The sequence below is a fragment of the Archocentrus centrarchus genome, chromosome 8 (genome assembly GCF_007364275.1).
Source record: "Archocentrus centrarchus isolate MPI-CPG fArcCen1 chromosome 8, fArcCen1, whole genome shotgun sequence".
NCBI classification, from domain to species: Eukaryota; Metazoa; Chordata; class Actinopteri; order Cichliformes; family Cichlidae; genus Archocentrus; species Archocentrus centrarchus.
In genome coordinates this window covers 19,199,824-19,217,116 of record NC_044353.1, presented here as the reverse complement: position 1 = coordinate 19,217,116, position 17,293 = coordinate 19,199,824, and the positions used below count along the sequence as shown (strand labels likewise).

The 17,293-nt window shown below is 40.3% G+C and overlaps 1 protein-coding gene across 3 annotated transcripts in view; it reads right to left on the bottom strand.

The window, feature by feature from the left end:
• The window catches only part of prkcab (protein kinase C, alpha, b), a 111,469-nt gene that overhangs the window by 39,208 nt on the left and 54,968 nt on the right, over nt 1-17,293 (bottom strand). The window lies entirely within an intron of this gene.

Below are 17,293 nucleotides of genomic sequence, written 5' to 3'. Positions count from 1 at the left end.
GCGGTGTCTACACATAACATCTAACACATTTTTTTTTCCCTACTTTTTTCTACTTGAATCTATGATACAACTAGTTTGACAGGCATGAAATTGTATTTTTGCACCAACAAAGTGATTCCCAAAGAGTTATTAGCTGAAAACTTGTCATATCTCAGTATGCTGTGCAGCGTGTCCTTAAATAAATTGAGGAAACTGGACAAATATTATAAGAATATTAGAAATGGATGGATTGTAGCTTAAGAATCTTTGCAACATGTTAATAAACATTTCTTCCAATGTGTTCATCACTCTTCAGATCAGGTTAGCTACAGTCACCACAAAATAAACATAGCTGTAATTAAGGCCCTGCAAATGAGGGTGGATAAACCCCCACCAGCGTTGCCTCCATCATTCTGAAATGTGTCAGAGTGGCTGCATGTGTAATTATCCAGGCCACTGACTGAGTAAGCGGGCCCACATCATTGAAAAATGCCCTTTTCTCCACAAACACGCTAAATCAAATAAACAAGAAAATGACAGAAGAGCGAGAGAGCGCGACAGAGATGGCAGCAGAGGGAGGGTGGAGGAAAGCCTGTGTGTGAAAGAGGAGGGAGCCGTTAGGGTGTGATTGGCAGGGGAATGACTCAGTGGCGTGAGGGTTCCAGAAAAGTCTAATTAGCATGTTCTTCTTTTAGTAAGCTTGCCTATTTTTACCCCTTTCCTCCAGCCTTTCTTCGAGGCTTTACTTGAGAGGAAAAAAAAAAAAGAAAGAAGAGAAAACAGATGGCGTTGTGGTCAGGCCCCATGTGTCCTGACTGTCTATTCTCTTGGGTCTTCTGTAGACCATTTCTGCCTACTTATTGCTGCATGAATACTTATTCCTCTCCATTATTCAATTGTTGGAACAGTGACTTTCTCCTAAAAGAGACTTGCTGAGAGAACTGCAGACATCAGGGACCCAAACAGCAATGGAGGAGATCTCATATCTCTCTGCTCTCTGTTCCTTTCCCTTTTTTTTTACCACATTTTTTCCCAACTCCTTTCCCCAACAATCTACGGACAGAAGTTTCCTGCTTTTATGAAAGCTTTAAAGGTTTTCATAGGTTTTCTCACTTTAACTCTATGTCACTGTCTCTTTGCTTTTGCTCCCACTCCTCTCAGGAGCTGGGGTGTATTAAATTAAAATTAAAAGTTTTTTTTCATGCACTTGCAGCTCGAGTCTTTGACTCAGCATTGCAGGAAGAGGCAGAGTGTGAAAACATAATCTGTTTTCCTAGTTAAGTAGTATTAAATGGTTTTAAATGTACAAATGAGCACAATGCACATTGTGTGACAAGATCATGAACCATAGCACACAGTGTGTTTTGTTAACACCACTAGCAACATCCCCCTTATACAGATGTTTCAGCTCAACCAAAAGAAGAAGAAGAAGAAAAAAAAAAAGTTGAGCCTGTTGTGATTATGCTGCAAAAATAATAATATGCATAATATTTAAATGTGCAAACACTTGAAGAGGCAGCACTCTTGGCAGCTTTTGATTGTGGCCCACGCTGCCACATAAAAAACAAAAAAAAAACAATAAATCAACAGTTTGGTTGAGTGAACACAGTTATGGATGTTTGTTATTTCTTCCAGCAGAGTCAGAGTTGCTTGATGTGAATATGAGGCACAAAGCTTTAATGTCCTGAGGAAACATTCACTGAAGCTTTTGCCGTTAGCACCGTATGTCTTTTTCGAGTGGCCTGCTCAGCTTTGGGATCCCTGTTCACCAGCTGGACCGTCGCTTCCACATCACCTCTAATCAGTCTGCTTTTCCCTCCTCTCACGGCCCGTCAACTCGGAGTCTGCTTACCAAGTCACCAGGAGCAAACGCTGTGGTGGCTGTGATTTTTATCTGTACCTCTGGAATCTATAACACTATTTTTTATAGTTTTTACTCTTTGTAAGTTTTGGTTTCGGGATGAGCTAGATGTGATTCTAAGTTGATGGAACTTCTCTGGCTTCACCTGCAGCCCTTTTTGTTGTTGTTGTTGTTGTTTGCTCTCCTCAGTTCTCATTTTGTATCTGATTTAAATTCAAAAAAACTAACCAACCCCTAAATATGAAGTGACACTAAATGCCTGATGAAACCAGTGTTTTATACCCCTGGAGCTTCCTGTCTGGTAATGATGTAAAAAAAAAAGTTATTAAAACGACCCTGAGCTTTTTGACTTGTTCGTAACAGTGTATTTACACAGAGGCTGCAGCACTTTAGCCCTTTTTGACCTCTGGGCCTGCTAAAAGTGTCAAGTCATTCATCCGTGGGTGAAACTCCGAGGAACTGAGAGGAACACTGAAAGAAATTCTTACTTGATATTTTACTTGCCAGTTCACTTAGAAGCTCACATGCTTCCATATATCAACATCCCTTGAGTTTTCAATAGCGGCTTTATACAGGTAGCTTGTTAGTCTGCTAGTCAGTTTTCATTGTTGTTGAAGCCGTTATGAAAAACATGATTCACAATTTATCAAGAGACTGTCAAATGTAAGGAGGTTAGTCACAGAGTTGATGCACTGGAAAATAATATTCGCAAAATTGTGCTTGCATAATACACAAAATAAAAACATCTGAAAGTATCAAACCTATTTGATAGGCCATCCTTTTAGCCTCAAAAGCCCTCTCAGTCATTTGAATAGAGGACATGGTGTGCTGAGGAAAGGTGCGAGCAGACAAACCTCATAAATACTAACAGAGCTGGAGATTTAAAAGCAGGAGGTTTGGTTGGATGCTGCTGCTGAGTTTCTCAGAGCGTGACGGGGGTTTCATTAACTAGAAGAAAAGGAGAATGCTGATTATAAGAGCATAAGTCAAACTGCAGACTTATTAATTATAATTGTAAATTAGTATAATTAGGCCGAGGTAAACTGGTTAACAGATGGACCTTAGCTGATATTATCAAGCACTATTGTTCTATTACTTATTAAATGATTTGTGTAAACATGGTTTAATTTATATGCATGTAAAGTGGAACAGTGGCCACCTCACAGTAAGAGGGTCCAGGGTTCGAATGCTCCATCTGGCTGGGACCTCTCTGTGTGGAGTTTGCATCCTCTCCCTGTGCTTTGTGGGTTCTTTCCGGGTGTTCCATCTTCCTCCCACAATCCAAACACATGCACGTTAGGTTAATTAGTAATTTCAAACTGGCTGTAGGTGTGAATGTGAGTGTAAATAGTTGCCAGTTTCTCTATGTTAGCCCTGTGACAGACCTGTCCAGGGTGTACCTCTTGCATTTGGACAGCTGGGATAGGCACCAGCATCCCTGTGATCCTGGATGGATGGATGGATGGATGGATGGATGGATGGATGGTCCCCCCCAAAAATGCTTTGAGTAATAATCATATCAGATCGTTTATTCTGCAGATCTGCTCACACTCCATTGTTTACAACACTCTCAGCACTGTCTGCAGTCCATGTAGTAGCAGGGTCTGACAGTGGTGTCTCTTCACTGTAAGCTGCTACCCAATTTGCGAAGTGCAGCGCTGGAAAGTTAATAAACAATGACCTCATCATTTGCCCTTTGCAAAAAAACTCCAACTGTATGTCTAAACATGCATGCACGTGACTGTGCACTACAAAGCAATTTATCCATCCATTTTCTTCTGCTTAACCAATTTGGGGTTACTGGGGGGGCCAGAGCCTACCACAGCTGTCACGGGGTGAGAGGCTGGACAGGTTGCCAGTCTGTCACAGTGCAAACACAGACAGACGGCCATTCAAGCTCACATCCCACCCACGACCAATTTAAAATCACCAATTAGGCTAAAGCTGCGCCCACAGTGGAAGCAATTGGCTTGTTGGGGCATCGCTTTGAAGCTGACTGCTGTTCGCCTGCAGACATTCCAGGCTCCAGTTGCCTAGGTAACCCTCTAATGTATTTACTGCCAGGAAATATGTCAATCAACAGTATCCTGTGCTCTCATTGGCAGTCGCTGCAGTTGTTCGCCTGGAAGTTGAGAAAAGTTTATCTCACCCATTCCACGTTGCCAGTAACTGCTTCAGGTCACCAAATGTCATTTACTTTTTTATGGTCTCTGAGCACCATGAATCTCTATCACTGTGGATGCAGCTCAACAAGCATGTCTTTGAACTATGGGAGGAAGCCAGTGCACACAGAGAGAACAGTAGCAGGCACAAGGAGAACATGCAAACTCCACACAGAAAGCCCCCCCCTGCCAGGTGACAGATTCAAACCCATGATCTTTTTGCTGTAACCGTGCTAAACACCACACCACTGTGCTGCCCAATCCTCAGCTGTCAAAAGATGAGACAAAGCTTAAAAACACAGAAACAAAAAAAAGAACACACAACAACAACAAAAAAAAAGGTGGCACTGCCAGATGGAACAAAAGAAAGTCAGTCCAATGCAGCTCAGTCCCAGATGGCTACAGTATGTGGTCAGCCATATATATCTTCCAGGACTGTGTGACTTTCATGTTGCCTAATCTGACACAGTGATATCAACAGGCAACATTTTAAAAAGTGTTTGTTTGATTTAAAGTTAAAGCTACTTCCATGGGAACTTTGACAGGAGAATTGGGAATCACAGTTAAAGGTTCTTTAAGGTTCACCTGGTCTGTGTTAAGAGAGAGACACTTTGGTGAGGTTGAAGAAGTTCAAGAGAGAGGAAGTCTGACCTCAGCCCGCTCCATTATCCTGTCAGGTCCGATCTCAACATTCAGCTCAAGTCACAGGTCGGAAAACTCTCAGAACAAAGCTTCAGAATTTAATCGCAGACCTTCAGCTTAACAAGAACAGATTGGAGAACTGAAAGGGATTCTTTTTTCTATTCATTGTTTATTTTGTTTTTAATGTGTAGTGCTATTTACACAATCACACACTAGATAATATCAAAACGGTCCCCAGACATCACTGGGGGGAATTAAATGCCTTCAAAAATACCAACAAACAGAAAAAGAATAAAACTAAACTTAAATTAAAAGACCAGAATCATACTGTGAGGGTGTGTGTTTATGCATGACTGCGTGCGTGTGTTGGAAAAAGGCACCTGGGGTAACAAAGTGAACAACTGTACAGTTGCTATGGTGATAACAGGCTGGAGAAAATGCAGTGATGGATTGAGAGCTGGCAGAGGAAAAAAACTAAGGGAAAGAGAGAAGGAGGAAAATCAGCTGAGAGTAATTCACTCTGTGGTTTAATAAAATTGTGCGTGCCTGTGCGTGCAGGCGTTCGCACGAAAGGCGAGAGCAGTGCAGCCATGAAGAGAGTCTCGATAGAACAAAAGGAACAAAGAAATGAACGCCAATCTCATAGCCAGATACACGTGATGAAATGTTCCCTTTTCTTCCAAGCTGAAGGTCAGGTGAAAGAAAGGACTGTGCGAGGTTGTTTTTAGCCGAGAGGATCATCAGTTATTCTCTGCTGGTGGAGTGGAACCTAAAACAACCAGTGTTGTCAGGCTCGTCCAAACAAACACTGCCCAGAGCTTTGGCTGAACAGGCAACAGTCTGACCCGCAATGGTGAAGGGCACACATTGCATATTGCACTCTGTGACTGGATTAAAATGAGTGCGCCTCAGTGTGTGCGTGTGCATCTGTCTGTTAGCACGTGTGCGTATGATAGCACGAGTAGCAGGAAGACAGAAAGAGAGAAACTCACGCAAAGGAAGAATGGTGTAAAAACAAAGAGTCAAAGAGGAAACTTGACTCATGGTCCAAATTTAATAAAAAATACAGCAGGATTCTCTATTATCGCCACATCTTCAAATGCAGAGACAAACAGAGATACATGGACAAAAAAAGGAGACCGATGCCAGAGATAAGGTTGAGCAGTATTTGTGTGATTGTGGGTGGGCAGGTTTGTTGCATCAAAGTAACACCAAATCTCTAGGGCAAGCCTTGACACTTTCCACAGTCACAGCCACCGTGGGTTTCAGTGAACCGGCTCGTGTACACAATGTGGAGACAAACTCTAAATTGCACAGTACATTTACACAGAGGGACGAGCCGCAGTGACAGTTACGCCTGTCAAAGTGAATCAAAGGCACGAGGGAACACATTTTAAACTGGAATGAAAGATACGGAAGCACCGGAGATCTTTTGCAGAGTTATGTTTTTAAGTTCACATTTACAGTGCCCTCCATGTTGGCAAGATTTCATAACGTACCCTCTGTTCTTTGTGTTAGCTATTAGTTTGGGTTTCTCCTGCCATCTGTGTTCCCCTATAGTCTTCATGTCTCAGTGTTAGTTTGTTTTACTTTGAAGGTTAGTTTTCTCTTGTGTCATGATTTGATTTTACTTGCTGCTTTTGCCTCTACTTTGATTATCTGCCGCACCCTCATCACAGGGGATTTATTTTTCTGTGTCAAATCAACATACTAGATATGCCATAACCACAAAGTCCTCTGAAACTCTACGCCGTAACCCAACATGCACCTCCCTGGAAATGTAACCACCTGTTGCGCTGATGCCGCCCACAACCTTTGTGACAGGCCAGTTCAGTACCATCAATTTCTGCTACTTCTTTTGCCATAGTTTTTTAAATTATCTGTGAAAGAATAGCAATCATCACCTCAATATAAGGAACAAGAATCATAGACTCAACTGGTTGTTTGCAGATTGCTGCCGTCGCCTGTAGTTTGCCTGCAAACATCTGGCCAACTAATTGCCAAATGTGACGCTAAACATACAGTACCATTCACCTTCAATGTAAAAACTCAGCCTTTAGAAATATGCTGGTTGCAGCAGTAAGACACAACTTACCATGTATACGCCTACTCGCCAAATGGTGAGGATATGCATACTTCTCTCTAGCAACCAGTAGTTGCCAGAGGGTTGACTGAAACCTGAGTTGTGTTCACCTGTCTCTTGTTCCCACTCCTGTCTTTCCCTTTGTCTTTGTCAGAGCAACACTTTTGAGTTTTCCCTCTTCTTGTTTCCCGTGATTCTTCGTGTATATCTGGACTTTTGGACCTGCACCTTGTGTAGGTTATTAAAGCCCCATTATTATGACCTCTAATTTCCTCTATTTGGGTTGCCTCTCCAGAATGACACCACATGGCAAAACAGGTGGAAATGAAGTTTTGCACTGAAAAATAAGTACTTCATCATGTGACTTTATTCTACTTTTTCACTCATGCATGCATACACACAAGTGCACACTGAGCTATACAGATATAAACACTGACAGTTACCTGAGTCCCGGGGTGGATTTTTGCTTCAAGCCATCAGTCGTATCACAGGGACTAATCGCTCATCACTGATAAAAACCATAATGAAGCCATGACTCAGTAGAAAAGAAAAGAAGACAGAGGGCAGCAGAACTGACTGGGGGGGGGGGGGGGGGGGGGGGGGGGGGGGGGTGGGGGTATCAAAAGTCAGTGAAAACTGGAAACCACTGCTGATTTAAAAACAGCATAATGAGCTGCTCTTTATCATGTTGCCTCTTTTATTATCTCCCAGCTAACATTTCACACATCAAAGAAGACTTACAGTGACAACTGTGGATGCATTTGCTGTCTTTAGGTTCATCTGTGTCTTCAAATCATGCTTGTAAAGGCACCTCTATCCATCACTGATTTAATTAGAAGGATGCCATCTCTTGCTGTCTCTCTCTCCACCTGCAGCTCTTCTGTGTTTAATGGGCCATTGCTTTCAGACTATCCCTCTGTAAGCCTCATTATGTTAAAGACTGGTTTACATGCAGACAATCTAAACTGGAAATTTGGAACAGATACTGGAGGATATCTGTATTTTTTTAAAAGAAGTGTTAGCCATGAGGTTGTTTCATGCAGACCTTTTCTTTTCTTTTCTGTTTTTTTTTTTTTTTTGCAATATTTTGCTTGTTTTAAGCTTGCTGATGTTATATGAATTGATGGACTGTATGAGTGTTTTCAGCCCATGGCCTGCCTGTTCCATCGCCAGCATAATGCATGTCTTGTCAGTGTGTCATTTGTTGCGTGCCTCCTCTGATTACATGCCTTTCTGGTCTTTTTAGTGAATTAAACATCAAAAAGCATTAGTATACCATGACCCTGACACACATGAAAGTATTTCATTGCCACATGCATTCATGCAGGCATGCGCACCCACACACACACACATACTTGGAGTGTGTGAACAAGCTCATTAGTCAGGAATGGTACAGAGAGCAATGAGAGCAACAAGTGATTTTTGAATATGAAATGTGCAGCTGGATGTATAGGTTGGAGGAGAATTATTAGTCTTGGGTATTTCAGAGAGCGATATGGCTTATGACACGCACCATTATGCAACTGCTGCAATCGCCACACCGTGTTTTATTTAAGTGAAATGACTAGAACAGCAATATAAACATAAACTGTCAACAGCAAAATGCAGTCATTTCAAAAGTGAAATAACTAATTCTGAACAAACATGTCAGTTTATATTAGGCTATTTATACATTACATTAGCTCCATTATTATTACAGTCTAATTTTCTTGTTCGAGATGATTGATGTGGTGAGAAGAGTTTAAAACAACAGCCTCATTAACAGATCATCACCCTGGTAATTACCAGTCTTCCCCCAGACTTCCGGGACTACTTTTACAGTGTTATTATACACCCAGCCACTAGTTAATTACATGCACCTATCTAAGGTAATATAATCTGAAAGAACAAATAATTTTTATAAAATGTTATAAAAGTGTTCAACTCACTTAGAAATTAAGCACCTCAAAAACAGATTTTAAATAAGCAACAGTTTGTTTATTGTACGCACTGAAATGACTACTGATTAATGAATTCTACATACTGCACTGAATTAAACAAGTGAGTATAATTTAATGATAGCACTGATGTTTTCAAAAGAGACATAAGCATAAATAATAAAAAGAAGAGAACAAAGATTACAGATTAGCTCATGTGAATGACAGAGCCATCACACGCCTGTTACACTCATAATAGTAAGACCATTGATCATGTCCTCAATTGATGCTTCACATTATTGCCTGGTTGGGGATGAACAAACTGCCTCGTTGACTCTGTTGTATAGAGCTGAATATAAAGCTGTGTGTGAGTGCATGTCAGTGTCATTGGGCCAGGGCATTGATGATATGTGTGAATAAAACCAAATGCACACAAGTACAACCCTTTTTTTCACAAATGACAGACACTGTAAAGTGTCAGTAATACAGAATGCAATGATTTGAAAATTATTTAAAACCTATATTTATTCAAAAAAATGAAAAAAGAATAACAATGACAGCTGGGATAGGCTCCAGCCTGCTGCAACCTGAAATCAGATAAGTGGTTGAGTAAATGAATGGATGGAGAAATCTTCATAATTAAGGGATAAGGCTGGGAAAAAAAAATCTAAATATGATCTTTTGGTTCAGGTGGTACTGCACTGAAAACTGCATTTCTGATTTCTGTAGTGGAAATTGCTGCATGTGATCATGAACACTTCTGTAAAACCAGTGTCACTTAAAACTCGCAGGATCCAGAAGTTTTAAGTTAAAACTTAGAGAACGAGGTAGATACTAGATACTGCATGCTGCCATATTCCAGCAGAGTACGGGTGCTAAACTGGCCAACCTGCAGTCCATATGTGAAATCTTTTGGTGCATTATACAGCAGAAATTACAACAACGAAAGGCTCAAACTGACAATACAGTTTATCAGTTTCAGGATACAACACTGTGTCTTTCAATCAAATATTTTATTTATTTGTTTTTAAATACATAGTGGCCAACTTTTTGGAAACAGAAATGTATGTGCACCTGGAAATTTTACTTAAGCACAAAATGCCACACACACACACACACACACACACACACACACACACACACACACACACACACACACACACACACACACACACACACACACACACATACATGCGCACACAAAGTACAGGGCAAAATCAAACTGAGCAGACACAGGTGTTGGTCCCTTAATCCTTCCCTGTTGCTATCTAATTAACAGATCTATTCAAACCGCACCTCTGAGCAGCGCTCACTCTTTCATCACAACCCAACTTTCATCATCAAACAGAGCATTTAATTAGATTGACTAGGATATGAGGCCTGCTTTTATTTGCACATGTTGCCCTCTTTATGACATGAACTGCAGCTACAGTCCTTTGTTGCTGTAATTTGCACAGAGGCCAAGCGGGGTCTGCAACCTGTGAGTATCATCGCTTCCTGTTTGCTCCTCCATATGACCAGAGGTCTCTGTGGCAGCAGTTGTCAGGCTCCATTAGGAGGCACTGGTGGCGATAGCTCCATTTCAGCTCACTGGTAATTGAGCTAAATGGCTGTGAGAGAGGATGAGTTGTTCAGAGGATAGTTGACTTTGTCGAGAGGTACTGGAGAATCCCACTTAGTGCAAGAGAAATCCACTGTGCCTTTACCTAGCCAGCACTTATGGCTACATAAAATATGCAAACACAGACAGCTGCTGCTTTAGCACATCGAGTAGTGCATATAAAGTGTTTGTTTGTTGAATGTTAAATCTTAAAAAAAGTGACATCAGTGGCATTTTTGGCTCTCATAATGAGGATTCAAAAAACAAAACATATGATTTACAAAGACACTGGTTTCTTTTCCCCCCTTTTGTTAACAGTAACAGTTCCATAATTTTTATTATATTATATTTCATTGATGTCAGAAAAAGTGTTTTTAACAATTTTCTAGGTGATCTAATGGGATTTTTATGCCTGGCAAAAGAAGGCTGAGCTGGAGGTGGAAGGATGGACAAGATTGGAAATGAGCACATCAGAGAGACAGCTCAGGTCGAACAATTTAGAGACAGTTAGTGGATATACTGGACAAAGGATGTTGAACATACCAGGCAGGATGAAAAGAGGAAGACCACAGAGAATATTTACTGCATGGATTTAATGAAGGAGGATGTGCAGAGGGTTGGTGTGACAGAGGAGGATGCAAAGGATAGGCTGAGATGGTAGCAGATGATCTGCTGTAGTGGCCCATAAAGGGAGCAGCTAAAAGAATAAAATATGGTTTTCAGTCAGCTATTTCTTCTTTGTTGACCTTGCTATTGTTAAGGTTGAAGTTAGGATTAAAATCACATTATGGTTAGTGTTGTCCTTTTCACTTATTGAATGTTAGTGTACTCCAGAAGTTGATTAAAAGAAGCTGGACCAGGTTCTAGGCTGGGAAAACAGTGACTGTTTTAGAATCAGGTGATTTCTGACTCATCCATCCACGCTAACCGCCTCCCCTCTGTAGATGGTTAGAATAAAGAACAAAACACAGGGCGACAAGAGGTGAATACAAACGTATTTCTGGTTGGGCAGTCTCTTATTATTGAACATGTGGACTTGTGACGAGAATCAATTCCATCCCTTGACTGGCACCAGTAATGTCACACCAACCCCAGCAACATTTATACAGATGCTGCACAATTCCCCTGAATGATACTGTAGATGTTGCCACTCAGACAAAACCTCCACATCAGTGCTGGTATAGGAGGAGAGGAAGTTGAAACCTGAAGCAAAGAAATTGCTGAGTTTTTTTCCCAGTCTTTTCCAGATAGTCTCATTTCTTGAAGCTGTTGCAGCATCTCCTTCTGCATAATCTGGGAGTCTCGTGTTGTCAACCCGACCACGCTGGCCACAGCACCTGCACCACTACCATCAGCGGATATGGCGTCACAGTAGTAGTGGGTATAATGGGCCCTTGACGCCCCATTTGCTGCTCAGAGTTCAGCACACGAGACTGAGCGTCCTGCTCCCAGAAGTGAGGAAGCATAACGTTCTCTCTGTGAAAATTTCCTGGATACATCAAGTTAGTTAAAATAAAATAAGACAGGAGCCTCTGACAAAATGTGCCTCAGCTACCCTGCCAAGAATCAGTGTCATTCTGCCTTTTCTCTTTAAACAGAGACTACCCAGTGCAATTAGTAAACATCATGGTCTGGAGTTAACTAAATATAGAAACAGCATAATGCTGGAAAGTGACAAAAACAAGAAGACCTTTAGCATGCAGGTAGAGCTAAAAATAATCCAGTAAGAAGCAGACATGCAGAGAATAATTACTGGCCCAGAATATCCATAAAACAGTCTCTCACATTTTGCTGCCAGCACTTCCCTCTTAGATCAACACTGAATATCTACATATAGATGTTGTTTTAATCAGTGCCTTTTCCCCCGGAGGCCAAAGGAAGCCAAAACCTTCTAGTTCTCCTTTTAATAAAAGCAAGTCTTCTAATAATTTTGGTAATTCTTCTCTGCTGTTGCTGTTATCGATTTCTCATTCCTCACTGACCACTTGAATATGAAATACAGTGAGTGAAACACCACCCATCTCAATGGTATGTGGGAAATATGTGCCGGTATTACACTCCCACATGTCCAAGGTAAACCAGGCTGAGTTTGCTTCTAGATACACAAAGCATACGCAGATTTCCCCAATATTTGTTATGTGTGTCATTATTAATGTAATATGACAATGGATTTTAAAACTACTCTTGTTTTATTGTCAGAACAAGTCGTGGGATATCCCATTTGTCAAGCTGCGCAACATCAACACTCATAACATAGCAACTTTTTAAATGTTCATTTAGCGGCTGAAACAAATACTGATTCTGAAATATCACCAAATATCAGCTAATATCTGCCAGTATATTGTCCCTGTACAGTAGATATATCGGTCAGGTTCTAGCCGACTGAATTGCTCAGGTATCTATGTGTTTTCATTTTCGCGCATTGAGCCTTGCTTGACTGGATTTAGCTGCATGTTTTAGTCCACTGAAGTAGAAGTCTTAATGTGATGGAAAATGAGCACAGTGGGCAGCAGCTGTACTTTACCTGGATAGATTGTGGCTGTTCACAACCTATGCAAGCCTGTTAGTCTGTTCTGCTCGGCACTGAACATTTGTTCTAGTTATAAATGATAAGGAAGCATGAACAGTATTTTTGTATAGCGGGCAAATAAAATGGAGCTTGTAGCTCCTGTAGCCTACAGCTACTTAATGCGAAAGTGAAATTTTAAACATGCTCTGATTGGTATGAAGGCTTCTTTTTTTTTAACACACCGCAAGAGATAGAATGTGTCAGTAAACTTGGATAACAAAGCATGTACGGATCCTGTATCTGTATGACACAGCTTTGTGTAAAATGTAATCCAATAGTTTGGGGTTATTGGCTCACTTGGTTTCCTCAGAAAAATGCCCACACCACGCCGCTGGTTTAAATGGACTTACACAGTCTGAGAGACAGGCCAACTATTACAAAAATGTCATAAAAGTTTAAGAAAAAGGGGGAGTAGCAAAACTTTTCAGGTCATCTATCACCTGGCTTCCCACAATGTTTTACAGCAGCCCCCGCTTTTACCCTAGTTCCCCTGGTGTGTTTATTAAAGCTTTCGCTTGCAGGAGAACAGGACAACTGGCTGTTAACATACCTGCCCGTTAATCACTGCAACATCGCCACTGACTCCAAGGAGGACGGGCCCCAGGTGGCCATCTCACATGGAAACTATATTTAACCAGTGCACAACATAAACAACAAAAAGTAGGAGGTGCACTTTTATAACGAAGGAAAGCATACACATGCACACACACACTTTCTAAACACAAAGTACTATTTTCTGTACAAGATACGATAAAAAGAAAGACATCCAATCATATTTGTCACTCAAATGACCTGCTGAAAGTGGCTACAACTGATATTTTTATAATAACTATGCACGAAATGTCACGGGGGAAAACAATGTGACAGTATAAAAGGAATCGCTCATAGCGATGAACCTGCAGAAAATCACGAATCTGTGGCTCGTCTCGACTTTACAGCAATTCAGTTACGTCTGTTTCTTTGTCCTTCTGCAAAGTCGCTGTTTTGGTTTACTGTCAATACGTTGTTTTCTCATCTCCAGCAGGCATCTGTTGTCGGCACAAAATGCTCTAAAAAACAGAGCGCGCTCCAAACGCTGAACAAACACAGCAAACGTCTAGCTGGGTGCTAGATTCCAGTCCTTACCTACATGATGAACACAAGGGCAGCTACATCTGTATGTAACAGCGAGTATGAGATGCGAGTGCAAAGTATAAATCACTTCTGAACTACTGGAATTAAATGCAAAAGAGACACAAAGGATAAAGAAGCCTACAGCAGCTTTATGATGAATTTCCTTTAACTAAACTGTACTTTAGCACAAAGCAGCTTTTTGAAGAAAAATAAAATTTTGTTTTAACACATTAAGAATATTCATCTTTTTCTTTAGACTGGCAAAAATATTACATTAATAGCACTGAAAGCCATTTTTATGAATTTAAAGTAGTTGTATGCAAAGAGGAAGCAGAGTGTTAATATTTATATCTCTTCATTTTCCCTTTAATTAAACAGGACTTGGGTTGCCACAGTAGTTATAGATGATAAAAACACTTAAGATCAACATACAAATCGATTATAGAGTTCTGTGAGTGTATGGGATTTAAAGTATAGGATTAATATTTTACTTGATCCCCTGAAAACATCTGTTTTACATTTTCCAAAGTGAGGAGAATTCAAATATAGATTGTGGTGTGTTTGCCATATAAATATGCAAACAGATGCTCTGGTGTTGTCCCTTCTTCTGCTGGCTTGTGTGTGTGTGTGTGTGTGTGTGTGTGTGTGTGTGTGTGTGTGTGTGTGTGTGTGTGTGTTGTGTGTGTGTGTGTGTGTGTGTGTGTGTGTGTGTGCGTGTGTATGATCATCTTGCATGCACTAACGTGTGAGTGAGGATTATGTCAGATGCCCTGTAGCTGGCAGAAAGACCACTTTGGCCCCTGATGTTTCTGTCCAGTGTCCAAAAAGCTGATGATTAGTGCCATGCCACTTGATTGTCTACGTGCATACCACACCATTTACTCTCTGCAATTACATAAGCAACACAGCTGCTCTCTGTATCTTTGTCTTTCCTCAGTATAACTGCTGAATGTGCAGCTCTCCTTCCAACACTGCCGCATCCAGCTTACAAATAACTGGTTGACTGAAAGCTTTCAGATCATCTAAGAGTTATGTAGCATAAGGATGAGGCCAAAAGATCAACAGCTGTCAGTGGGGGTTTAATCCACGAGGTGTTAGGGATACGGGAACATCCTCAGCTGGCTTAGTATTACTCTAGTGATTAGATGGAGGGGCATATCACCGGTGGATAAACTGTACTTCTGATCTATGCCTGTACACTTTAAAGATAAACATACAGTTAAGAGTAACATATATTTTGATGATTATACATTTTATGTCCTTTTAGAATAACATTTTTATTTATAGGTCTTTAAAATATAGACCGCTAAATATTATATATATATATATATATATATATATATATATATATATATATATATATATATATATATATATATATATATATATATAGACCGCTATTTTTCAGCAGACCAAAGATAATTGGGCAACAGACTCAAAATGTCACATCAGCCTTCGACTCCCGCTGAACATCCCATTGTAGGTCAGCCTGACCTTTTGCCTCTCCTAGAATGACTCTCTGTCTTTGTTCTTTCCTATAACAATGAGCTCCCTTTAACAATAAATGACCCTGCCTCCTCTTGTCCATACACATTTGGGTTCACCAGTTCTGCTCAGCACAAAAGTTTTTTTCATGAATAGGTAATGGCTATTTCTTTATTATTTCTTTATCAGTAAAGCAGGCAAAAGGTCTGAAGTTGGTTCCATATGTGGTATTTACATTTGGAAGCTGCTACTGTCGCACCCCACCACGCTGTCGACTATCTAAGGCCTCACTCACACAAACCTAAAGACTGTTCAGCAACCCCCTGACATCCTCTGGTAACCTGGGAAAAATGTGTATTTCTTAGCCCATGGGCAAGTGGTTGCTAGAGGTTGATGGCTATAGTGAAATTTGAAAACGTGCAAAGAGAGCATTCACCTTCAAAATAAAACTTGTGCCTTACGGCTGCAACCAACTAAATCAAACATTTAAGGCAAACATTCTCCATTTCCAGTTTATGTTGCCTCATCATAGTTTCACTATTACTCACCAAGTAGTTGGCAAGTGTTTGCAGGCAACTTGGTGATTATATTTTTATATAGTCTATCTATCTATCTATCTATCTATCTAAATAAGGGATGTTTCCTCCTTCCTAATCTAGCTAGTAATTTATACTTGACATTTGTTAAAAGTTTCATCCCTGTTTAGTGTAAATTTTTTTATTGCATGGATTCAATCAGTACAACAGTATTACATCACATCATGTTCCCTCTATGAAATGAATTTCTTTTTCAGTAATCATTGTTCATTAGTATTGTTTTCTACTCTTTTTTTTCATACTTCTTAAACTTTCATCTGTAGCCGTTTTCACACATGAACTCTGACAATGTTGGGAGAGTCAAGTCAGGAAATTGTCTTTTGTCATTTGCCCTTTCTCACATGTAGCACACAAGCAGGTGACAGTCTCCTGAAGATCCGGTCTCACCACTTGGAAGATTATTTTGAGATGGGTTCCTATCTCAAAATAAGACATATAGAGCATGCTGGAAGCAGGACACAGGACAACCAACAGGTACCTTTTACCAGCCCTGTTCTTACATCTTGCAAATTTCCACAGGTGGACATCACTAAGGAGCTATCAGGTTAATAATAAATAATAAATACATCAGCAGGTTTTGGACTCAGACAGAACAATGCAAATATTAAAACGTCAACTTGTACTTGAGAAAATTTTGACAAAACATTACCTTTTTTTTTTTTTTACATTTTATAAACCTCGCAGTTAATTAAGAAAATAATCATTACACTAATCAATACTGCAAATAACTGTTGCTGCTAAATTATATTACTCAGCAGCCATATTGATGAGCCATTAAGATGCAGATAACAGCCCTCATTGGCTTGGCATGGATGTTTTTGAATGCTGGCTTTTATGTGAGTGTATAAATATGTCAGTTTTCTATTTTTCTCATTGTCACTGTCACATGTTTGACTTTTCCTTTAACTATATGGACTTGGGAGTCTTGTTTAACTGGCTAACCCTCCAATCTAACGCATGAGGTGTTCTTAATATTTAGAAGATAAATAATTATAGGCATTCTTAGAGATGACACACATATGACACATTATCAACCCACTCGTGACACAAATATCCAATTGCTCAGCCTTTGTGTGAATGCATGAATATTTCAGATGTTAATATGCTACGGCTGAACTCATCGATTATTTGTCAAGATGGGGACAGCGGCAGCGCCCGCTCAGTCTTGATTGTGATTCAGATATTTGGAGAATATTACAGGTTTGTGACTTCGGGCTGATCTATTCTTGTCAAACTGGGTGTCTCAGACAGGGCTGACTAATGATCCAATGGTTTCAGCCACAGCAG